This window comes from Sus scrofa, chromosome 8, assembly GCF_000003025.6.
Source record: "Sus scrofa isolate TJ Tabasco breed Duroc chromosome 8, Sscrofa11.1, whole genome shotgun sequence".
Classification (NCBI taxonomy): Eukaryota; Metazoa; Chordata; class Mammalia; order Artiodactyla; family Suidae; genus Sus; species Sus scrofa.
In genome coordinates, this window is record NC_010450.4 from 133,583,246 (window position 1) to 133,609,211 (window position 25,966).

The 25,966-nt window shown below is 45.2% G+C and overlaps 1 pseudogene; it reads right to left on the bottom strand.

Annotated features, from left to right (window-relative positions):
- LOC100523007 lies at positions 17,339-17,877 on the bottom strand (annotated as a pseudogene).

Consider the following 25,966-nt stretch of genomic DNA (forward strand, 5'->3'; position numbering starts at 1 on the left):
GGAACTAAGTGTCACTCATCAGGAGGTAAAGTAGAAACCCTATAACCACTAAGTTGTTATGCAAATATGCTTCAAAATTATTTCTGGGTACAGAATGAGTGAATAGTTAAAAACAGTGTATTCTCATTTTTCTTTGAACCATTCCTTTCACAATTTTGTTTTCTCAACCTATTTACTCTACCACTGATTTAAGGTCTTGTTAGAAAAATTTCACCCAGCCTAAACTATGACATCTGCTAATTAATACCATCCAAGTTAATGAGGTATGAGGGCTTTTAATGGAAAAAGAGATACTAAGAACTGTAAAGCCCCCAAATACCTAAGTAGTTATTTTCTTTTAATAATTAGAATAATCAGAGTTAACTAACCTACTCAATATTTCTTACCCTGTTACCATGGAAATATATTTGAATAGTCTCACACAAGGTCCCTATGCTGTACAGCAGGGAAAAAAAAAAAATTTGTGTTGGGGGAAATAACAATAAAAAAATAAAAATAAATAAATAGGCAAAAAATGGCAAAAAAAACCCTAATACATGAAAATAATTTTACAGTGTTTAAAAAATAGATTTTTTTAAATTCCAAACATCAGTGTATACCTTTTACAAAGTTTTTAATAAAGCATAACCAAGTAAAACTTCTACTAAGAGAAAGTGTCACCGTCATCTTATTACTCATTCATCTCCACTAGCCTTAGGGAAATATGCATGTTCATGGAAATCACACACATTTTCAAAAACTACAAAGCAATGACAAGATAACAAGATAAAAAAAGTTTTTCTCCTTTACTAAAATCAAAAGGGGGTTGATTCCCTATACTTCAGTGATTTTTGTCTAGCTAAGATTGTTGTTCTAATAATTTCAACAGTAACAACATTAATAACATGTTACAAGAGGTGATGTTCTTTATGGAAATGTTTCATTACAGGGATTCCCCCACCCCAAGTGCAGCAAATGATCCCCTGATCACTTGAAAACAATGGCAGTTTATGAACCTGGCAACAAGTATCACAGGGGGTGCGAGTAGAATTGGCAGCTTTCATTTGCCCCATAGCCACTTTTATGACAGCAGATGTCCAAACATGAAGAACAGAACCCCCACCAAAACAAGGAAGCCCACAATAAAAGAAGCAAACTAGTCCAAGAAATACTTACTGATTTCTGAGTGTGTGTGGCTGAAAGCTGTAGCCACCAGCCCTGGCAGAAGAGCTTCCTTGAGGGCAGAATGAAGGGTCAACATTTTTTGGATATTAACTAGCAAAATCCAAAGAAAAGGCAGCCCCCTGGGGTTAATTATTATAGAAATAGCATCCTGTCTCCAGCTTATGAAACTCTTCCTGTAAACCCACCTGCTGATTCCCCTTCCTTCTCCTTTCACAGGATGTGAAAGCGGCCAATCAGAAGCCACCCACCCCACTAAGGATCCTTGCAGGTTGGCAAGAGAAAGCAAAAAAAGCAGCTAAGTGCCACTCCCCTCTCCTGCCTTTGCCGACGAGGTTAATACTGATAATCATTTGGTCACCAGCAATTCCACCCACAGTAATTGCTACCTCCTCCTCCCCTCTCAACGTTTGCACTGCAATTGCTTTCATCCTGACACTGAAACAGCTCACAGCTTTGTTTCACCTGACATTGTACAGATAACACACACGTCTTCATAATCAGTCACTATCTACCATCTGTGTCATCCTTGAAGGGTGCCTGGGTAACATCCTTTTCTCCCAACAGATGTTTCAAAGAATAAGCAGGCTATCGTTTTCTTTTATAAGCATAAGTGCTTATAATATATACATGCAAAATACGCACATAGGCATATGAGTATATTCACACATGCATGCCATCTGATTACATGTGCCTTTCCTTGCAAGCTATTGGTTGGTGATCATTCAGCTTTAAATATTTTTATAAACCATATATTTTCCTTTTGACAAAAGATGAGAATTTTAGTTCCATCTGTAAAGGAGGCTCTTAAATTGCAGCATATTTATGTGGGGAGGCTCAGTAGCTGGGAAAGGCGAAGTGTGGGCTTCACTAACAAATTTGATTTGCCAAGCACTTTCATAATATTTGAGACACTAAATTAGGCATTTCCTGCAGCCAGAAAAATGGCAGTCTTTTCCCTTATTGGGTTTATATTCTAACAGATATCACCATCTGCTATTTATTCTCTTTATTTCGAACATGGCATCAAAGAGACACAACAAATTTAAATGAGTTTGTAAGATTTCATAGTTCACTTATTCCAGCCAGAGAGCTGAAAAAAATTTTTAGAGGAAGGAAATGAGGTTTTTAAAATTCATTTTTATTGGAAGACATTCTCTCACATTGGTGATTAAAAGCAGATTGTCTACGTGGAAATCTTCCCTAGCTCTACCACTGGATGGTTGCAGTAGGATCTTACTTAACTCGCAGTATTTGTCATCCGCAAAGTGAAAATGATATCCATAGCCACTTCTCAGAGTTGTGGCTAAGGATTAAAGGAGTGATTATGCATAAAGATTCAGGTTCACAGTAAATGCAGTCATTGCTAATCATTGCCCATGAGTTGGGAAGCTACTCAAAGGTACATCCTGGAATTCCTGTCGTGGCTCAGTGGTTAACCAACCCAACTAGCATCCATGAGGACACAGGTTCAATCCCTAGCCCCACTCAGTGGGTTAAGGATCCTGCGTTGCTGTGAGCTGTGGTGTAGGTCGCAGACTTAGCTCTGATCTGGCGGTGCTGTGGCTGTGGTGAAGGCCAGCAGCTACAGCTCTGATTGGACCCCTAGTGTCTGGGAACCTCCAAACGCCGAGGGTGCAGCCCTAGAAAGACAAAAAAAAAAAAAAAAAAGGTGCATCTCGTCAATCCAATATTCAGGAAACATCCACCATTTCTATACATGTCATACATTTTCAATTACAATCACAAGCCAAATTTAAATGTGAGTACAACGCATTTCCTGACTGCCCACTTCACCTGTTCCAACACTATTCGTCACCTATCCAATACTCAGTCTCTATTTTTTCCTTACCAACATGATCCTTTTTATTTTAGGAGCAGCAGTATGCCCAGCTAAGAGACAGAAAACACGTTTCCCAGACACCTGGGATCAATCACATGACACAGTTTTGACCAATGAGATATAAAGGAAAGTTTCGGTTGAGACTTCTGAGAAAGCTCTCTAAAGGGAGGCAACTTACCATCACGTGGAGTTCACTTTTGTTCATCCTTTTTCCTGCCTGGAAAGCAGATGCAATAGCTGGAGTTCCAGCAGCCACCACAGGACCACTGTGAAAGGCACATGCCAAGCCTGGCTAAAAGAAAGCATGAAAAGGACTTGGGTCCTGATTTTCATTGTAGATCTGCCATGCAGCCCTATCTTTCTTCCAACTGACTTATTATTAGGTAACCAAAGATAAACCTTTACCCTATTTTAACTTCTCTTATTTGGGTTTTCCATACGAGCAGCCAAACTTAAATTGCTGACATATCCACTGACCTAAGTAGGTATCATTGACCCCATTCACAGATAAGATTAAGAAACAACCTTGATGACAGAGCTCAGAGATGACAAAACTGGATTTGGAACCCTGGCAGCTTGGTTCTTAATTATACCACTATATATCTCTTAAAAAGAGTACCAAGAGGATTAGATTTAGGGGGGAAAAATTCACTTTTTCTCCTCTCTGTACACTCCCTTTTCTTGATCCACCATTCACTCCTTTGGACAACCAATAACCACTGAATGTATTGAGTGCTAACCACAGTATGCTAGGCGCCAAAACACCACACTGAACAAGTCAGACAGGACCCTGCCCTCAGAGAGCCTGCATCTGCGCAGGGATACAGATGAGAACACAGACAAGCACAAATTGTGAGCGCAGTTTCGTAGAAGGTACAAGATACCCTGAGGAAACAACAGAAGGGACCTAACCCGGCTTCCCCTCAATGTGCAGGTACGAACTGTCCTAAAGTGCGGGGAAAATTCCCCCAACAGTCACCTGCTGTACCTGAGCATCTCAGAGGTGATTCTCTCCCCAAGGGGAGGAGGGCAGCCTGAACCACCTTCCCTGGTGGCCCCTGGCTTGACATGGCATTCCCACGCCTATTTTCACACTGCACTCATTCCTTCCCCTACTGAGAGGTGTTCTTACTCTTGATGTGCAGTGGCCAGAAATGGTTTCCTACTCTGTTACTCTGTTATAGGTTAATCCTACCTGTGTCGGGCCACAAGCTGTGCTACTGTCAGCATTCAGAGGCCACCCTTCAGTCTATTTTGTTTAGAGCTGTCGCCACGCAGCTTGTCCTTGCCCCCACCTATCACCCCTGGATTGGATGGCAATTGAAATGGAACAATAAGGTCATTCCTTTTAAATCTTCGGCATCAGGTGGGAATAAAAATAATTCCTTTCTCTGGGTCATAAAGCCTGATCTTTTCTTGTGACCCCACTTCAGGTTTGGCTGTGATTCACATACCTAATATGTAAAGACTTCCTTTTATTAATTACCCTATCAAGAAATTGAGGAAACAACAGACCCTTCTCTTTGGTTCTCACCTTCAACATCTTCCTCTCTCAACAGAGCAATGTATCTCTTAAGATTCGAAGAAAGGAAAGGCAGCGTGAGACTGTCAAAATTGCTACTGCATTTTGATCAGATCTATCTTGTTAATTGGCACTCACCTTTTGCCCTTGGAGCAGGAAACATGGAAACATCAAGCTCTCTTTGATGGCTTCAACCAGTGATAAAAAGCCACAGTGGAGTCACTTGACAAACCTAAAAGCAAGTATTCAGGTAAGAGGGCACAAAGAGCAACAACAATGAAGAAAGAAAAGAGAAATAACCTTATTTCACTTGTCCTTACTGGCTTAAACGCATAGCACAGGCTATGTTTGTTGCATGAAGAGAGGCCCCTTTTGCCTTCCAGCTTTTTGTATCAATAGACTTTCACACTTGTCTCACTTCCTAGCATGACAAATGGTCATTCCATTTGTCACTGTAATTATGTGACCTGAAGGGCAATAATCTGGTGAAGCAAGGACTGTGAGTTCTCATCCTCACTAAGCCAATAACGTCTCTTATGACCTGGGAGGAGTTACCCAAGCTCCATATTCTTATATTTAGAAAGGCAGTGACAATAACCTGCCTCGTAGGTTTATGCGAAAACAAGTCGATTTTTTAAATCATAATAAAACACTTCATAAACAAAGGGCTTTGAAGCTGCATTATCATTCTCAGGCTTGTGCTGCTTTTCCAATTACAGAGTAAGTCAGTTACTGATTAATCATTACCAAAGCAACAGTCCCTTCCCATGAAGTGCAGCCACGGGGCAGAAGAGTTATCAAGATGAAATATGCATTGAAATATTGCTCTCACAACTTCAGATATCAAAAGATGCATCAGATCTTTTCATTGTCTCAAAAAGCACCTGAGCTCTTTGCATCCCCATAGAAAACAGAAAGTGAGGAAGCTTGATAGAGAGGTCAGAAATGAGAACATTGATTTCCATCATTTATCCTTGCCATGTTGGAGGAGAATCAGTTATAAGCATGAAACTGGCAATGCTCTCAGTACACTCACCTGTGCCCAGCGGCTGGCAGTAGCAAGCTTTAGCAGGTGGAGCAGAAAATGCAGATTCAGGTGGCAAAATTGTGGTCATCTCAAGACCCTGGTTTGCTCAACCTTTTCACCCTCCTTCCAGCATCTTTGTCTCCTACTGGATTTTTGTACCCTCTAGTTGCTGTGCAGCCCCAGGACCTTCTCTCTAGTCCCAGAATTTCACAAGAAATCTCTACTTGTGACAGCTTTATTCACGGTGAACATTTAGATTTATTAGAGGCAAAAGACGATAACAGCGATTAGAGTTAACCCTGATGGAACCCTCTGAATTTTTCTGAGTGGTTTCTGCCTCAATGTTTCCCGCCTCTCCTGGCCCGCACCACTTCTGTTAACTCCATTCCCTTCTCCTTTGACCCCTAATCCCTGCAGATTCTCAACCGAGAACTCTGGGTAAGACGAAAGCATTAAGAGCATAGAAGACAGTTCCCAAGCCTTGTCCTTGCTGCCAAGCTTGCCTGGACCCCACTTTCATGCTTTTCTCCATGAAGCCACTAGGGGACACTTTTGAAAGTGTAAATCACAGATCTCACTCCTTTACTTAAAACTCTCCAAGAGCTCCCCGTAACACGTAGAATGAACTGCAAAGTCCATTCCATGACCCGAAAACGTCACTGGCAAAGCCACTGCGGTCCCGGGGAGGGGGCTGGGGCACAAGACAGAATCGAAGTGGTAAAGTCTAACATCTTCTTTGGGGCGCTACTCGAGGTTCACTTGCCTAGAGGGGGCGGTGTGCAGAGACCTTGCACCCCTGGCACTGGATGAGCGCGCCCGGCACAGCAGCGCCACTCCCCACACTGCAGCTTTGCGGACAGTAGGCGGAAGCGGGAGCTGGACACCCGCACTGAAGGCGCCGGAGCAGGCCGAGCAGGTACGCGTCTCCCGGCCTCGCGAGCAGCCGCCAGCGCGGGGGTGCAGCCCCGCGAGAACTCTGCCCCCTCCCCCCGACGAGATTTCCTGCCAAGCCCCGCCCACGGCCCGGCCCGGGGCTGGACGGCTGGACCGTAGAGCTCGTGCCTCTGCGCCCTCTGATCAGGGAATGAGGAGAAAGCAGAGTTCCCGTCGTGGCTCCGCGGTGGCAAACCGGACTAGCATCCCTGAGGATGCGGGTTGGATCCCTGGCCTCGCTTCGTGGGTCAGGATCCTGCGTAGCTGTGAGCTGTGGTGTAGGTCACGGAGGCGGCGCTGGTGCCACGTTGCTGCGGCTGTGGTGTAGGCCTGTGGCTACAGCTCCAATTCGACCCCTAGCCTGGGAGCCTCCAAATGCCGCGGGTGCAGCCCTAAAAAAGAAGAAGAAAGCTTTCCTTTGCTTCTGACCCGAACTCGGTCTGGTCCTATGAGCTCAAAGGACACTGGGCGGGAGGATTCTTGTTGGAGCCAACTCCGGAGGGTCCGTGACACATTTTCATGACTCTGGTGGGAAGGACACTGGCCTTTTCGCCTGCGCCGCTCGGCTCCAGGCTCGCCCCAGCTCCGGGCCGGCAGAGGCTTTGGGAGGTTCACTGAGGATGAGTGACCCTCATCTCTGAGTCACGCCGAGCTCAGAGCAACTCTGCTCAGCAACCTGATGCTCTGGCTATGGAGTGAGCACACGGCGGCCCCCTGAGCAGCCTGGACCACAGCCCCTTGAGGAGACTCACCGGCGACATCCCTGGGGATGGGAGACCGAAACTCATGCATATCTGTCGCTGTCCCTGGCTGGCCTTCCCGCGGCCCTGGCCGCTCGGGGACCGGGCAGACCTGTGGACCAGAGGGAGCCGCCGCAGTCTTGCCCACTGTCTCACGGGCAGTGCTGTTCTCGGCCCCTGTGCCAAGCTGCTGCCCTCCTTGCCTCCATGGAGGTCAGGGCGAGCATCCTCCATGGTCCCCCTAGTTTGGTGAAGGGAGGGGGCCAGCCCATGAGCCAAGAGGTGAGACAGGGAGAGGCTCAGGAACAAGGACCAGCTGACAAGCGGGGTCGGGCCCGGGAAAGGCCCCGGGGACGCCCGAGTGGCAGGGGTCCCGAGATGGGTGCAGGACCGGCCACCTGACCTCCTCTGGTGAGCACTGGTTTCTCTGACATGGGGGGGGGGGTGCCCTGAGAGCTGCTTGCAAGCCCAGGACCCCCACTGTCAAGACACCCTGTGGGCTACAGGGAGAACAGGATCACTCAGCCCCCCCGCCTCACCCGCCTCAGCTTGTGAGGTGACCCTTGGGTGATCCTTTATCAACCGAGCTTGCACAGGCTCTCCTCCCTCTGTCAGCACAGGACCCCAGCTGCCCCGGTGATGTGAGCATCCCATGGGAACCCCTGTGATTTTTAGCTCTCACTCAGCAGAAAGTCTGAAGACTCTTCCTTTTTGACCAAAGGCAGAAAAGTCAAGACCCCACCACCAACTCAGTTAAGCTGCTCTGGCAGGGACACACGCCCTTGTCTAACCTCCTGTGGGACATTCTGAGGAGGGACGGACTCAAACAGAAACACTGTGAATTCAAGGAAACCCCCAACTGTGCCGGAGCCCGTGCCTATTTGGGTCTTTGAGGAGAATCCATGAACAGTTTCCTGCTGATCCAAATTTCCCACACTGGAAATCTCCCTTGGGTCAAATCCTGTGGCACTTGCATGCCAGCAAATCACTCCAGCCACCCCCTCGGTAGCTGGAAAAGGTCATGGTAAGAGGCTGAGGGAAGATCCAGAGGGGTTCCTGAAGCTTCAGACCCATGACCCCACTGGGGGTGGGAAACCTCACCAGCCAGAGCCTCCTCAAAGTACTCCTGACGGGGAAGACAAGGCCACAGGCTTTTCAAACGCCGGAGGGGAAGTAGACGGAGACCAGAAACAATGCAGGTCATCCTATCTCAGCCCGAGGCACCCAGCAGTCCCAGACACCCACCCCAACTGGGACCACCGAGACGAGGCAGAAGGGGTGGAAGACCGTGGCTGACCCCTTATTAAAACGTGATCCTCAAGGAAGTCCAGGCAACGGGAAAGAAACCTGTCGATTGGAATATGATAACGGAAATCAATCAGGAGCCAACGGGAAAGGCTTCACCATTCCTAGAGCACCTCAGGGATTGCCTCTGACATTGGGCATAAACTTCAGAAGCTGGAAATAAACCCAGCTACCCCTGCCTCTCACCTGACTGAGGTTGCCTGTGGGGTGTTTAATACCTGGGATAGAGAGGAGGAAAAGTCAGAGGATAAAAGGCCCAGAGGCAAGCCCACCCACTGGCTCTTGCCCACCAACGTCAACCCTTGGCAGAGGAACCTGGACAAAGCGCCCATGGAGAAACTCGCACCTTTGGTAAGTGGAGAAAGAGGCGGGGGGCCGGGGGGGACACGGCAGGTCCCAGCCACTACCGTCGAAAGCAGGTGGTCCCAACAGTGAAGGGTGATGGGGCGGGGGGCTCCTAAGCTGGCACTCCAGTTGACCCCCAGGGAGCCCCAGCAGACACTGGACAAAGGGGGAAAGCGCCTAGCACTCTTAATCAACCTCGGTGCCACTTAATGGTTCTGAACACACAAGATCAGGCAAACTCAGTCACAAAAGTTGTAAAATTACACGAGCGTCAGGGAAGGCCCAAGAGTGGGCATCCATAGAGCCACCAGAACGTAAATCAGACGAACACACCCATTCCTTCCTGCGTGTCCCCCAGTGCCCAGTACCTCTACTAGAAAGAGGTATCTTTACATAAATTGGGAGCTGCTATCCTCTTGACAAACGAGATTGGGGTCTCCCCTGATGGAGCAAGTCTGCCTTCCTGGAGCCAAGGTCTGAGCCCAGGGATGGGTGAGATGACCTCTTTGGGTTCTATTGGTTTGAATAACACCCGGCAGAAAGACCCCTGTTGCAGCCAACTTGGGAGAATCGGTAACATAAAGACTTAAGTGATTTGGCCACTGGCTACCTCTCCAAATGCACTTCCATAGCCTTCTCTCTGCTCCAGCCACCCCGACAGCAGCATTATTCCTCATATACCCCAGGCAATCATGCCTCAGGCCCTTTGCACTTGCTCTAACCTCAACTGTGATGCTCTTCCCCACAGTCACATGGTTTAGTGCCTGCCTTGATTCGGGTCTGCACACATCTCACCTTATCACAGAGACCTTCCCTGGCCACCCTATCACTAACAGCCCCCTGAATCTGTGTTACGACTTTAGCCCGATTTATCTCCATAGCTCTGTCATCTCCTGGTATTACAGTGTTGTTCACTGGTTTACTTGTTATGAGCTTATTAAGATGTAAATCTCATGAGAGCAGGGACTTGCTCTCTTGTGTTCATCACTCGATGCATCGCCAGCATAAGAAACAGTGCATGACCTTTTAGTAGGCATTCGGTAAATACATACATATAAATACATCAAAGAGGAAGGAGAAGAGGGAGGAAGAAATGCAGGCAGAAAAGAAGAAAGGAAGGAGAGAAGAAGGGGGGGAGGAAGGGCAAAGTAGGAGGGTTTAGGTACTGGTGGGTATGGCGGTGGACATTCCATGGAAGTTACTGTTCTGTTGCTTCAGTTTTCATAGTGATGCATTTGAGAGTGATGATGGAAAGAAGGGGTTATGGTTTTGAGAGGAGAGGAGAAAATGTGAAGTAGTTGCCTAAGAAAATGAGTGATTGGGTCAGTACGATTGCCTGGTAGCATTAAGGTTTGTATACTGAATTTAAAGTGAGACTTGTCATTACAGCTGCAAGTTTTGCTCCAGCAATACTCAGCAGCATGGCCCAGAGAGGAAGGATGTCACCCAACTGTAGTTTCATGGAAGAGCACAATGACGGGAGAGATGGGACAAGGGAGTCAAGAGTGACCGTGAGAGATTATTGTGAGTGCCCATCTGGGTGAGAAGGGTAATGGAGATGTCACAAGGGAAGGGACAGTTTAGACTAATGAACCGAAGGTCCCGGGGGGGCGGGGTGTCTAAGGATGGTTGGATGTGAGCTGGGGCAGGTGTTGGTTAGAGAGTTGGGCACAAGAATATTGAGATTCTGAAAGGTTTGCATTTATCGGTAGTCACAAGGCCTAGCATATAACCAAGAGAGTGAGCAATGTACTAAGGCAGAGACAGGTTCGTTGAAGAAGAGCCCAAGGAGGTGACGTGTCAGGGTGTTGGAAAGATTCCTCCCGTCTGTACTGAAATCAGCAGGAATTGTGAGGGTCGTAGAGACAGTGGAATGAGTAAGACAGTAAAAGGGGGGAGGAGGAGGCTGGAGACTCAGGAGATGATGGCCGCGTTAGGGGTAGTGAAGGACGTAATCTGAGGGCAGGAGATGCAATGCTGCAAGGGTGTAGGAGGAGGAGGAAGGGTGTGCACGCGGCAGTGAGGTACCAGCGGACCTTCACCCTCTCAGCCCAGCGGTGGGAGAGCTGAGGGAGAAAAATGGCCGTCCCTTGAGACAGGTGTCGGGGAAGCCGAGACTGAAGGAGAGGGCCAGCTTGCTTACATTGCACCGTGAAAGGACCACTCAGAGAATAGGCTGAGGCTACAGGAGATTTTACTTCTGCTGGAACTGGAATTCCAGAGGGCACCATGGAAGAATTTGAGGAGCTGGAGAAGGATATGGAAAGATAACAGAATAACAGCACATGGAACTCAAAGGGAATTGGAGTGTGAGAGAGGAGAGGCCACCTGGAAGTCTGGGGGCTCTTTGGTGACGGACATAAATAGGCATAAAGGGAACAATGAGTACTCCCAGTAGATACAATACTGACGCTCTTAGGTTATGAGTACTGCTGGGTAGGAAAAGATGGATTCCTAGGACCTCCTGACAATGAGGATAGAATGCTAGAGGTAAAATGATCATAAGAAATGCACCTTTTTGGAGTTGAGTTCCCCTCGTGGCTCGGTGGTAACAAACCCGGCTAGTATCCATGAGGATGCCGGCTCCCTTAGTGGCTTAAGGATCTGGCACTGCCGTGAGCTCTGGTGTAGGTCGCAGACACAGCTTGGACCTGGCATTGCTGTGGCTGTGGTGAAGGTTGGCAGCTATAGCTCTAATTTGACCCCTAGCCTGGGCACTTCCATATGTCACAGGTGTGGCCTTAAAAAGCAAACAAACAAAAAAAAAAGAAAAAGAAAAGAAAGAAGGAAGGAAGGAAGGAAAGAAAGAAAGAAAAAAGAAAGAGAAAGAAAGAAATTCATCTTTTCTGTCGTAGCCTCTGTTGGGGAAGGGGCAGTTTTATCTTAAGCACGTATGATCATTTCAACCCCTATGGATGGACTTAGGGATTTTGGGCATAGCCAGTTACCACACCAAACGGTGCCTGTTCTCTTGTCTCCCCTTCCTATACTTTATGATCTCACCAAAGAAATGGCTCAAAGAGAATTTCGAGGAAATTAGAATAGAAGGTGATGCCATGGCAGATCAGAAAGGATAAAAGCTTAGACCAAAGGAAACCGGCTCGTGTATCCCTCAGTCTCCTGTGCACATACTCTCTAGAGGGATAAACTCTGACTTCTCCTGCTTTGTGAAGTCCCTGGGATCTCTTGCATTTTTCCCCAGGCACATAAATTCCACTCTTACTTTTCTGAAAATAACCATAAGAATACAATTCCAAAATGTTTCTAGTCCCTTAAAATGTATATAGATATTCTTAATTGCAGCTGAAGCAATAATAACTTCCGTTTAAAATTTTCAATGTAAATGAAATTATTTTCTACTTTTATACATAGTCACAACAAACACTGAAGGTACAAAAAGCTGATATGAGATCAACCAAAAATCTCCAAAAAGAAAATTCACCTACTATGAATCAAAAATCTTCTAAATTAATGAATTACAGTCAACCCTCCATAGCAACAGGTTCTGCACCCACAGATACAGAAGTCCAGCTGTAACATGTCATTTTATAGAAGGGACTACAGCAACTGCAGATACCAAGGAACAACTGGTTTTACCTAGTTTTAAACAAGGCCAATAAGTTACTAAAAAATATTTCCTATAATACTCAGTCTGAGCTAAACTAAATTCGCTGACATTCAGCTGATTAACTTTTTAAAGATAAATTACTAATACAGGCACTGACGAAATAGGTGAAAATGCAACTTGTGCTGTAAAACATGATTTTGGGTAAGCTTACCTTTCTCCAACCTCAACTATTATCTATGTTCTGATGCCGATTCACTCATATTTGCAAATAACAATCATAATGGGACATTAAGCAGAAGTATTGATCTCTTCTCAACGTATACATTCATCTACCAAGTAGAAAATAACTTGGGAAACTGTATCAGTCGAATTATTCATAGATGCCAAACAGCACCCCCAAAATGGATATTGAAGAGAGCTTGAAACAGAGCTAATTTACAAAAGTGTGGCCAGGGGAGTTCCCGTCATGGCTCAGCAGTAACAAACTTGTCTAGCATCCATGAGGCCACCATTCAATCCCTGGCCTCGCTCAGCGGGTTAAGGACCCAGCGCTGCTGTGAGCTGTGGTGTAGGTCACGGGTGCGGCTCGGATCTGGCATTGCCGTGGCTGTGGCGTAGGCCCACAACTGTAGCTCTGATGTGCCCCCTAAACTGGGAACTTCCATATGCCATGAGTGCAGCCCTAAACAGACCCCCCCCAAAAAAAAAGTGGTCAGGGAAGGGGGAAGCCAGTTCAGAATAATGAGGCTCCCTGAGTCCAGCAGCAGTGGAAGGCAACCACCATCCCTCATCTGAAGGGGCAAGAAGAAGGAGCAGCTCCAAGAACCCACTTGTTACACCTTGTTAATGCTTATTAAGCCTCACAAGAACTGCGATCCTCTGTAAAGAAGCTCAGCCTCTGCCCACACGTGGCACAGCAGGGAGGTTTCCATAGGAATAAATGCATCACCTTTGCCTTCTTCCCGTATCCCAATACCCTGCTGATGCTTCCCCCTGTCCAGAACCGACGTCCGAAAGCCAGAGAGCAAAAACGCTTGTTGGGCCCCCCATAAAAACCACTCCCCTGGGGCAGGCAGCTGGACGAGGAAGGGGAGACAAATGGAAGATACCCAACTTGGGGCCAGCACGTGCTCTGTTTCAACAAAGGGACAGGAGCCGGAACACAGATGAGGAGTGTCGATGGTGAAGCAGCAAGGAATAAAAAGGCCATCTGAGTCTTAAGAAGAATGAGTTAAAAAACGATATCACCTTTCCCCTGCTTCAACCGATGGTGCGTCGTCATGAATGTTCCTGAGACCAAGAATAAAAGGAAAATCCTAAGAGTTTATAGACGTAGGCTTCTTGTGAGCAGTGCTGGGTGTCAGAACATAACAGTGCCATGTCTTCAAAGTTCTCAAGAGAAAAAAATTTCTTCAGTTTACTTTATGGCCACACCTGAGGCACCTGGAAGGTCCTGGCCAGGGATGGACTCCAAACTGCAGCTATAGCACTGCCAGATCTTTTAACCCACCGTGCCATTAAAAATATTTTAATCTAGTGTACTGAGCCTAGCCAAATAAAATGTGGGGACAAAATATGGACATTTTCAAACACGTGAGAACTCTGAAAATTTATATACACTAAATCATTTTTAAGGACGTTGTCGAGGATGTGCTTCAATGAAACAGGGAAGTAAACCATGACAAAAGAAGAAATTGTGGGAGTTCCCCTTGTAGCTCAGCAGAAGCGAATCCGACTAGTACTCCCGAGGATGCAGGTTCAATCCCTGGCCACTGTCAGTGGGTTAAGGATCCAGTGTTGCTGTGAGCTGTGGTGTAGGCTGGTAGCTGCCGCTCTAATTTGACCCCTAGCCTGGGAACTTCCATATGCCATAGGTGTGGCCCTAAAAAGCAAAAAAGAAGAAGAAGGAGAGGAAGGAGAAAGGAGAGGAGAGAGATCTACCAGAGGGGCCTTGGAATGAAAAAGAGATGGGAGAGAATTCACAGATGAGGGCCTGACAAAAACTCGAGACTCCGCGCATTAAGTGAAGAACGGAGGAGTTCCCGTCGTGGCTCAGTGGTTAACAAACCCGACTAGCATCCATGAGGAGGCAGGTTTGATCCCTGGTTTTATTCAGTGGGTTAAGGATCCAGTGTTGCTGTGAGCTGTGGCATAGTTCGCAGGTGCGACTTGAATCTGGTGTTGCTGTAGCTGTGGTGTAGGCAGGCAGCTACAGCTCCGATTGGACCCCCAGCCTGGGAACCTCCATATGCTGCGGGTGTGGCCCTAAAAAGACAAAAATATATATATTGAGAGAGAGAGATAAATCAACAAACAGAAAGAGAAAAGCTATAAAAAAAAAAAAAAGGCAGCTTAAATTTGCAGGAAACTAAAACATGACATGAGTTTGAAGAAATGGCAAAAAAAAAAAATCTTTTGAACTTGATACTAGGTGTGTTCTCTGTTTGCTAACACTGGGTCCTGACTTTGTACACTTAGAGAAGGAAGCATCATCCGAGTGCCTCACTTGGCTCAGGGAGCAGTATTTTTTTAACAGCTGAAAGACCCAACGCTGTGTGTTGGCCTTCCCTGTTAAGAATTTACCTATATATGATTCCCTCAGTTTTTAATTTTTCCACATTAAATTCTATCAAAGTTTTACAATGTTTAAGAAAAGACACGCAGAGCTGATAACATCCATGGAAAGTAAAGGGAGCCAAAAGGGGGAGCAAAGCAAAAAATAACAATGTTCCTGCATTACGAGATTAGTAGGAAAAAAACCCAAAACATATACTTTCTTCAGGCAGTAGAATCAGAAGTGGGGGTTAGGTATGCAGTTTGACGTGGCAGAGTGACGAGCAGGGGAACTGAGAAAGGTGATATTTGTACCAAGCAGAAGAGGGAGCAGTGGGATGGGAGAAAGGAAACCGTCGGGAAAACTAAAATGAGAAACCGTGGGGGAAAAAAATAAACCGTAGTAAAAAGTTGCTGCCTCTGAAATGTAGCGTAGAAAAGATGACGGTGTTAGTTAAGGTCCAATCAGAAGAAACATCTCAGAAATCTGATGATGGAACGTTGCATACAAAGTGCTACTAAATCTAAGGATTGAAGTAAGAGAAGATTTACTAGGAAGAACTGAAGAGGATGCTGAAGACTATTGAAACAGCCAATAAAAAAAAAGAGCAGCCCCTGCACCTCCGGCTGAGCTAGGGAGCTCAAGGAAAGTCCCTGCCTCAGAGCTGAGATCCAGACCCGGCAGCAGAGGGCACAGCTGTTGCTCACTGGATGACAGAGAAGCTGCCATGCTACCACGCCAGCAGAAGTTTCTGGAAATCTGTCATCTGGCGCTGGCTGCAAATTCACCCTCTGGGGCGCCAGAGGAGGGCATTCATTGCAAAGCCCTTTACAGGGAGGTGCTACACCTCCGAACTTGCTACAGAGCTGCCAGAGGAGGTCCAGGGAAGCTGCTGGCCCCTGTGCGCTGGAGAGGCGGTGCACACTGCCAGAGCCCAGACCCGCAGGAGGTCACCGTGCTTCTGGTGCGGCATCCTGAAAAAGCCCATCCATGCAGTAGTTGTTGACTGAAGGAACAGCAGGAATCAGCAAGAGAAATTCCTTCCTCTTCCAGGGTCCTTCCAGTGTCCTCTGCTGTGAAAGCTTAACACTGCACTTGCTGCAGAGGGGACATGCTACCAGGGTCCAGAGCAGGCAATGGGGCATGGATTGGGAGCTGACAGGCACTAAGTCCGTAACTACCATGCTGTAATCATAGCAGTTTTTCTTTTTAAGCCATTGCTGATAATTGGATGCTTTTAAGTACATGTACATTTTATTTTGAAAAAAATTTCAAGTAGCATCTTCTTTTCTCAAACGCTGTTTATCTGTAACGTGACTTTGAGACCTACCCTTCGACTCTTTTCCTTAGATTTCATGTATAACCTCAGTTTATGAATGACCCCCCTCTTCCATACTTCCCTCCAAAAATCCTGTTCTGATTCTCCTCCTGTCTTTCTTCTCTTACCTGGTAGCCCCACGACAGAAAGACAGGGTTAAACTCCATCTACACAGTCACAAGCATTGCCCCCCTACACACCCCTACATCTAGTTTGTCACTAAGGAAAATCATTTGGTGTCCTTACCTCTTTAAATTATTCCCTCCCTTGCTTTCCCACCTCCTGACTTGAGGTCCTCATTGTCCTAATAGCTTCTTAATGGTCTCTCTCACCAACCCCAACACACAAATCTATATTTTACACTGCTGCCAGGGGGCTTTTTCTAAATTCAAATCTTATGCTCTCTCCCAACCCTCCCTGAAATGTCTTAATCAATCACCTCTATTGCTTTCAGAATAAAATTCAAATTCCTTAGCTTGGCACACAAAGGCCTCCAGGTCTAGCTACTTGTCCAGCCTCGCTGTTGCAAGTAACTACCCCCAGAGAGACTATGCTCCAGTCAGCCCAAACTTCAGGCATATCTCCAACAGAACAAGCTTTTATAATGGGCATGAGATATGATGCAATCAACAAATTATGAAACTACTTTGTGTTGTGTAAATTACTATTGATTGTAAGTCCATCTTTACTGGGCATGAATAGCTCACCACTGGGGGAGGGAGGAGACACGAGCAGGCAATGCATGGAAACACAGGACTGCTTCGATCGCAGGGCCAGATGCTCGACCACCACCGTCTTTCTGTGGACTTCTCTTCTTGAGTTCTTTTTTTTTTTTCTTTTTTTCTCTTTTTTTTGGTTTTATAGGTTTATTTGCAAAGGACAAAAATATTTAAGACAATTCAAATACACGTCTAAGCAGTTACTCTGTCAACATCAGCAGTGAGGCAGGATGCGTTCTCACTTCCAGGCACTTACCAGCATCTTCTGAGGCTTCCCTCACTGAAGAAAAGGGGTCTGATATTTTATTCATATACCTCCTTCTTATCTGCAGTGTAACGCAAATTTCTTGTGGGCACATTAACTTCTCCGCATTCATGTCAGGACTTTCAAACCCGAGTTCGTCCTCTGTGGCCATGATCGTCTTCCCTTGGTCCAAACTGCCTCAGCCCAGGTCTTTCATAAAACGAGAATTTACCGAGAGCTTTTCTGGGTGCATCTTGTCCCAGCGTTTCAGGACGTAAAGAGCTCGGTCCGCGATGCTCTCTGATGTCCAAGTGGGCGCGTCGCTGTGCTGGCTACACAGCTGTGTAACTCCGCCTGGAACCTGCGCGAGCACCGGGCCCGGCTGCAGAGCCCCCGGAGGGAACAGGGTGATGCTGAGTGGCCCCGCGGCTGCCGGCGTGGGAAGCCTGGGCGGCGGCACGCAGGCCGCGGGCAGGTGGCAGCCACCAGCGCAAAGGACACGAGCCGCCACGGCTCTACCGAGCAGGTTCCTGTCCTTAAGTTGGCGGCTGTGATAAAAGGAGCAAGCACAACTGTGACGTCCGAAGTCAGGAAAGGATCAGAGGCCGCAGAGACCAAAGAGTAAATAGAAATTTAGTTTTGATTTTGCCCATTTTGAGGTATTGTTGTTTCTTATGATATAAAATGACCCTCATAACAAGGGAGATACCGGGAGTTCCCGTCGTGGCGCAGTGGTTAACGAATCCGACTAGGAACCATGAGGTTGCGGGTTCGGTCCCTGCCCTTGCTCAGTGGGTTAACGATCCGGCGTTGCCATGAGCTGTGGTGTAGGTTGCAGACGCGGCTCGGATCCCGCGTTGCTGTGGCTCTGGCATAGGCTGGCGGCTACAGCTCCGATTAGACCCCTAGCCTGGGAACCTCCGTATGCCAAGGGAGAGGCCCAAGGAAATAGCAAAAAGACAAAAAAAAAAAAAAAAAAAAACCAAGGGAGATACCTTTATTATTGAAATTTCTGCAGGAGAAAAAAAAATTACTGTTACAGTCTAGAAGTTCTCCAGCGTCTTACTTATATTTTTGCTTTGGAATTATAATGTGACTTTTAATGACAAGAGGCTTCTTAGAAAGGCAGCCAGACTCTACTGTCTCTCTCTGCCTAATTTCGGCTGGTCCTCCTCGACTTAGCAAAAACATCATCACCTTTAGCAAGCTCTTCTCCTATTCTCTCGGCCCAAGTCCAGTGTTCTCCATCCCTGCTCCCACCACACCCTGGGCACGTGTCTGAGTGAACCGGGCACTCTATGCCACAGTTGTTAATTTGATGTCCTTTCTCTCCTGCCTATTTAAAGCGGGAACGTGGAGTTCCCGTGGTAGTGCAGAGGTTAACGAATCTGACTAGGAACCATGAGGTTGCGGGTTCCATCCCTGGCCTTTCTCCGTGGGTCAAGGATCCGGCGTTGTTGTGAGCTGTGGTTGCAGATACGGCTCAGATCCCGAGTTGCTGTGGCTGTGGTGTAGGCCGGTGGCTACAGCTCCGATTCGACCCCTAGCCTGGGAATCTCCATATGCCGGGGGAGCGGCCCTAGAAAAGGCAAAAAGACCAAAAAAAAATTTTTTTAATTTTAAAAAATTAAAAAAAAATAAAGTGGGAACCTGAGAGCAGAGGCCCTCCTTCATTTGTGTATCACTATGGCTGTAAGCGGTATTTCATGTATAATACATTCGCCATACATGTCTGTTAAGAAATGATAGGTTAATTGTACAGTAGCTCTTGACTGAGTATATGAGTGTTATTCTTCTTTATTTTGTGAATTTTCATTGGTTCAGGTGCCCCTTCTTTCAGAATTTTCTCAGGGGCTCCAAATTTCTAGGTTATAATAATCTGCTCCCAGCAATTCTTACGGTAACTCGCAAGTAAATTAGGATACCACTCTGGGAACTCATTCTATTCATTGCACATTCAGGGAGCTGGATTACACTTAAACCATTTTGCAGCCTACCTGATAAAAAAATATTAGCTGGTATGGTCCTCTAAGATCTGATTCTCTTGTTAAACTGGGAAGAAGACATTTAGAAATCAATAACTCATAAAACATGCTCATAGCTTCAAATAAGCTTTTTCAGTATTATGCCATTAGTGGACGTCACTGAATAACAAGTACTCTGTCCATCCTCCCCACACACATCAGACGTTAAATCACCAACTACGTATGTTTATTTATTCATTTGTTTACTTAAGATTTATACTCTACCTTCCTTAGCATAATTGTATAGGATTGATTAGCTAGGGATACCATTAATATCCACATTTCAGGGACCTTATGATTCATGGGTGTGAGGCAGTAGCTCATAGTAGCTTGGTTTAAAATCAGTAGCTTCGTGTGGCTCTGGCGTAGGCTGGCAGCTACAGCTCTGATTAGACCCCGAGCCTGGGAACCTCCATATGCCAGTGCCACGAGAGCGGCCCTAGAAAAGGCAAAGAGACAAAAAACAAACAAACAAACAAAAAATCAGTAGCTTAGTTTTATGTCTGCTTTCACTGGCAATTTTCAGGAATAGTTTATGGATCAAGAATATTGTGCGATCTCTCGGCGTGTGTGCAGGACATGGAGGTTACTCTATGTGAGTCTGCATGTGGAGAAAACAAAGAGAACTCATTTCATGCTCTCCTATATAACCAAATGATTGGTAATTTTTTTAATTTAATAAGGACAGTTGTCAATTCAAGAACTCTAGAGTAATTTTTTTTTTTTTGGCTGTACCCTTGGCATTTGAAAGTGCTCCCAGGCCAAGGATCAAACCCCCGCCACAGCAGTGACCCAACATGCTACAGTGACAATGCCAGATCCTTAACCTGCTGCCCCGCAAAAGAACTCCTGAAGAGAGTGATTTTACTAAGAATCAATAGCTATAGCAAACTACACACTCAAAATGAGTACGTTACCTTGGATGTAAATTATGCCTCAGTAATTTGAAGAAAAACTAATATCGGTAACGGCAGAAGGTAGATTGGTGTTTTCATGAGGCTGATACACACGAGTGTAAAGGAATTTGGGGAGGTTCTCGAAAGGTTCTGTACTTTGATTGTAGCTGATGATTATTTGGGTGGTTATATTTATCAAAATTTATCACACTTGAAACAGGGTTTATTTTTATGTAAATTGTACCTCAATGAAATTGAGTACAAAAAGTCAGTGACTAAGCCAAGCAAAATTCTTATTTTAGTCAAGCCCCATTAAATTGCTTTTTTGAAGATTTTTATGATAAATTAATGGTGAGTTCTGTATTTTTTATTGTTGTTGTTAGGGCCACACCCTCGTTATGTGGAGGTTCCCAGGCTAGGGGTCTAATTGGAGCTACAGCTGCCGGCCTACACCACAGTCACAGCAACGTGGAATCTGCGCCGTGTCTGTGACCTACACCACAGCTCACGGCAAGGCCAGATCCTTAACCCACTGAGCGAGGCCTGCAACCTCATGGTTCCTAGTCGGATTCGTTTCTGCTGAGCCACCACAGGAGCTCCATGAGTTTTGTATCTTTATGGTGACTTTTATATCATAAAATTTCTTTATGAAATTATTAATGTTCAATAATGTAAGATCACTGAGTTCCCCATATATATTAAAATGTGTATAATATTCCATGTGTATAGTAACTTACCATCCAGTTCTGAGGTCTATTATAAAAGAAAAGCAAATAGCTGATAAACTTGTGAATTCACAAATATAGTTCACCTTAGGCTATATTTAGATGGAGAAATTGCCACTTCTAAATGGAGGAACTTTAACAGTGAGCTTTATCAGTTAGATGATATCTGCCTAAGAATGCCTGCAGGTAACAGTGAGCTATTAATTGGTACGAGTACGTGACACATTAGAGCAGCGACGTCTCACACATGGCCTCCCATCGTCTTTGTAATATCCTCTTTATTGTGAGTTTTGCCTTCCCAAGATAAAATTCAGAAAACCTATTTTCCCACTACCCTAGGGATCTAGGATGCAAGAAGATGACCCGGGTTCCACCAGCCAGGGTCACCCACGGGAGGTTTCCGTTGGTAACAAGAGGAAATAAGCTAAATGTTGGAATAGACTCCCTGATGCTGGTGGCAGCTGAGTAGCTTGCCTTAAAGGGTAGCAGTAGAAGCTGCAATACAGTTGAGGACCTCGCATCCACAGCAGTTTTAGAGATATCTGTAGCCACTTGAGAGACGCTGAGTTCCTGGCATCTAGAGTGTGGGCCACGGTAGCATCGACTGTGGAAGTTCTGAGCTGTGTTCCTAGGGGTCAGAGGCAGCTGCAACAATACTCTCATCTGGCCCCTGTGTGATTGGTTCCGGACGAGGCTGCTGGGAATTAGACCTGGTACCTATTTCTTCAGCCCTGCCAAGGATTCTTTGAGCTATCAGATATTCTCTACAAAATTCTTCGTTAGTGTACACAAGCAGGAATGGATTCCATTTGCCGTGTTGACCAGTCTGGACATCTTATACAGGGGGTTGGTTGGGTTCTTGGGAAGTTAAGAACATGTGGCAGAGTAATCGGGTTTATTTAGAAAAGGCAGTTTTACTCTAGTGGCCACAAAGTACAAACCACTTTGTAAACCCCTCCAGGGAGATACCTGCATACCTCTACCTGAGCAGTCTTACTGTTCACTCAGACCTTAGATTCTCTTCGCTGTTAGTGTTTACCCCAGAACTCTGGGCACACACTGAACCATGCTATGTGCAGTGATTATAAAGTGGATCCTTCCAGACTTGTCTACTTCTGCTCGCTCGCTCGCTCTCTCTCTCTGTGGTTCCATAAAGTCTAAGGATTTCAAATACTATCTGTACACTAATTGCTCCCCAGTCTCCATCCGACTGGCCTCTCCTTTGAAGTCCAGACTCATTTGCAACTGCCTGTTTACAATCTCCATTTGGATATCTCATGTGTAACTAAAATGTAACCTAGCCATTTCTTAGGTATGACACTAACAGCAAAAATGGCAAAAGAAAAATTAGATAAATTAGACTACACTAAAATTTTAAAATTTATGCTGCAAACAATACCACCATAAAAATGAAAATCCAACCCAAATAACGGGAGAAAATATTTGCAAATCATGTCTGACAAGAGGCTTGGATCCAGAATATGTAATGAATGTATACAATTCACCAATTTTAAAAAAACCCTCAATTTTAAAATGCACAAAGGATTTGAATACATATTTACTCAAAAGAAGACACACAAATGGCCAATAAGCATGTGAAAAAATACTCAGCATCATGAGTAATTAGGGAGATGCAAATCAAAACCACAGTAACATACTACTTTGTACTCGCTAGGTTGGTTACAATGAAAAATACAGACAATGACAAGTGTTGGCAAGAATGTGGAGGAATTAGGACACTTATTCCTTCTTGGTGGGAACGAAAAATAGTGCAGCCACTTTAGAAAATAGTTTGGCAGTTTCTCAAAATACCAATCATAAAGTTACTACATAACCTAGCAATTCCACTCTCAATTATTTACTGAAGAGAAATGACACCGTATATCAAACAAAAAAAACTTGTACACAAACATTCATTGCAGCGTTATTCATAGTAACCTCAAAGCAGAGACGCAGATGTCCAAAAACTGCAGCGGTAAATCAAATTTAGTCCATCTCTAGGATAGAATATTACTCAGCCACAAAAAGGACGGAAGTACTGATTGATTGATACTTGCGACAGCATGGACCAACCTTGAAAACATTAAGTTAAATGAAAAAAATCCAGTTGTGGAGTTCCCGTCATGGCTCAGCGGTTAACGAACCGGACTAGCATCCATGAGGATGCGGGTTCGATCTCTGGCCTCGCTCAGTGAGTTAAGGATCCTGCATTGCTGGGAGCTGTGGTGTAGGTCAGATGCGGCTCGGATCTGGCATCGCTGTGGCTCTGTTGTAGGCTGGCAGCTACAGCTCTGATTAGACCCCTAGCCTGGGAACCTCTATATGCTACAGGTGTGGCCCTAGTAAGACAAAAAAAGACAAAAAACAAACAAACAAACAAACAAAAAACTGTTGTAAAAGCCGCCTGTAGTGAAGCATTCTTTAGTATCAAATGCCAAGATTGGAGAAATCTCTAAAGACAGAAAGTAGGTTAGTGGTTGCCTGGGGGCAGGAGAATAGGTACAGTGTTTTTTTGGGTTTTTTTGGAAGTGATAAAATGTTTAAACTTAGACCGTGGTGATGGTTGCATGGCTCTAAGAATACACTAAAAAGTCCTTGAATTGTGTACTTCAAATGTGTGAATTATATGGAAATGTGAATTATATCTCAGTAAGCTGTTGTTGAAAAAGACCTTAGGGTTAAAACTGAACACTTAACTGCTTACTCCCTCCAACCCAAACCTATTTCTCTCAGGGTTTTTCCCTAGGTGTCCAAGCTAACAGCATAGGCGTCATCCTTGATTCTTCTTCATATGTCCCCACATCCAGTCCAGCCACAAGTCCAACTGCCCTCCCCTCAAAACAGATCCCAGTTCTGAAGGCGCCATTCCTTCTCAGCTCTAGTCCAAGGCGTTGTCATCTGTATGCCAGGGTAAATGCATTCTCACCAGTGTTCCAGCTTCTATATTTACCTCTATGAGTCTGTTTCCTCACTACAGCTAGCTGACTTCTTAAAAATTGTAAGTCAGACCGTATCATCCTCTGCTCAAAACTCTCCAATGAATTTCTATTGCATTTACATGAAATTTGATCTTCCCTGCACAGCCCACAGTCCCCAGAGAATCTAGCATCTGCCTTCCCCAACAGATTCACTGCATGCACTCTGAATGCTGCCTTCCTCCTCTTCCTGGAATAGGGCAAATCTGTTGTGGCCTCCTGACCTTGGCACTTACCACTCTTTCTGAGGCTCGTGGCTGGCGTGTGCCATCACTCAGGGCTCAGCCCAAAAGGCACTCCCTCCCAGTGGCTTTCTACAGTCTCAGGAACGCTCTAGCCTGGGATCCTGCTTTATTTTCTTAATAATACCTATAATTTGCTGTGATTATCTCAATTACTTCTCTTTCATACTGTGGTAAGAAATACAAAGCATGAAGTTTACCGTCTTAGCCATTTCGAAGTGCTCAGTAGTCGTGTTAACTCCGTGCACATTGTTGACCAGCCCATCAGTGAGAAAGCGAGTTTCACCTTGAGGAACGGAGACTCGAGACCCACTGAACAACAGCTTCCTTCTTCTCCATCCCCCAGCCCCTGGAAACCACCCTCTACTTTCTATTTCTATGCATTCAGCACCTTTAGGTAGCTGGTGTAAGTGGAATCAGACAGCACTTGTCTTTTTGTGTTTAATTAACTTATTTTCCTTCGCATAATGTTATCAAGGTTTATCCACACTGTGGTGTATTGCAGAATTTCTTTCCTTGGTAAGGCTGAATGATATTTCATTGTACGTATATGCTGCATTTTGTTCATGGCTCTGGCTCTCTGTTCCTCTGCTAGACTGTAAGCTTCGTGAGGGCAGAGATACTATCTACTTTGTTCTGTATCCTCTACACCTAGAAGTTCTGTAGATGTGGCAAAACTGGAGCTGATGCTAGGAGCATATGATTAAAGAAGATGAACGAGAAACATATGCTTCTTCGCCAAGAATAAAGAACAGAAATGTTGACAGATGTTGAAATGCATAGGGCCTGTTGTGGCATAGAGAGATTTGTGTAATTAAAAAATAATTAGAGATTCCTGGAAAATAATTTGATACAGATAGTTAGAGCCAAACGTTCATGATCTTGAATAGCAGTCTGAATTTCTAGATTTTATCCGGGAGGCAAGGAAACAATGAAAATTTTGAACAGGAAAACATATTAGTAAATATTTCTAAGAATCTACTCTCTGCTGCATACACCTGCATACATTATTTCATTTAACATTTGCAATAACCTGTTATTACTTTCATTTTCCTGAAGACTATTTTGTATAAATAATTAATTAGTGAGGTCAATTCAGACTACAGCAATGAGTGGATGTATTTAAATATTAAATTTTGGAGTTCCCATCATGGCGAAGCGGAAACGAATACGACTAGGAACCATGAGGTTGCCAGTTCGATCCCTGGCCTCACTCAGTGGATTAAGGATCTGGTGTTGCTCTGAGCTGTGGTGTAGGTCGCAGACACGGTTCAGATCTGGCATTGCTATGGCTCTGGTGAAGGCCAGAGGCAACAGCCTCCAATTGGACCCCTAGCCTGGGAACCTCCATACGCCGCAGGTGTGGTCCTAAAAAGTCAGAAGACAAAAGAAAGAAAGAAAGAAAGAAAGAAAGAAAGAAAGAAAGAAAGAAAGAAAGAAAGAAAGAAAGAAAGAAAGAAAGAAAGAAAGAAGGAAGGAAGGAAGGAAGGAAGGAAGGAAGGAAGGAAGGAAGGAAGGAAGGAAGGGAGAGAGAGAGAGAGAGAGAAAGAAAAAAAGAAAGAAAGAAAGAAAGAAAGGAAGAAAGAAAGAAAGAAAGAGAAAGAAAGAAAGAAAATTCAGGTGCAGATGCAAAAGTTATGGCCCTGGAATATTCACAAAAGATCAAAGCTGGAGATTAAAATTTTGTGTATCCCCACCCAACCAAAGATGGTGTCATTTTTAAACTAGATCAATGACTTAGCAAAATTAAAATGTTGCCTTCTTTTTGTTTTGTTTTGTTTCCTTCTCTCTTTTTTTAATTTTCTTGCTTGGGGGGTGGTCGCCT